The sequence below is a fragment of the Pteropus vampyrus genome, unplaced genomic scaffold, assembly GCF_000151845.1.
Source record: "Pteropus vampyrus isolate Shadow unplaced genomic scaffold, Pvam_2.0 Scaffold90, whole genome shotgun sequence".
NCBI lineage: Eukaryota > Metazoa > Chordata > Mammalia > Chiroptera > Pteropodidae > Pteropus > Pteropus vampyrus.
The window spans coordinates 1,991,098-1,991,528 of NW_011888871.1; positions in this window are offsets into that span (position 1 = coordinate 1,991,098).

Consider the following 431-nt stretch of genomic DNA (forward strand, 5'->3'; position numbering starts at 1 on the left):
GCCCGGGGTGGCCTGTGGGCCAAAGAAAGGTGCTGTCTTCTCCGCTGCTCTGCGGTGGGCACCGGGGGTTTCGTCAGGGTGGGGGGCAGAGGGGAGCCCAGTGCAGCCTTAGGTCTCTAAGCTCACGTCCTTAAATCTTAGTTAAATTTAGGGGGACAGGGGAGGAGAAGGGGCAGGCCGAGGGGTGCTCCGAGCCTCTGGGCTCCTCGTGTGGAGCATGAGGGGCCTAGGGGTGGGAGACTTGGAGGCCTGCAGTCCAGGAGAGGTGGGGCGCCTTCTCAGTGCACCCCCCTCAGCCCTGCCACCCTGTGCAGCCTGCCGTCTGCTCAGGCCAGTGACGTCGTGTCTCGGGGCCACGGGGCCGTGGCAGGAGTCCAGACCCCTCACCTCCAGAAGGGGTGCGGATGAGCACATGGGGACAGTGGCTGGGG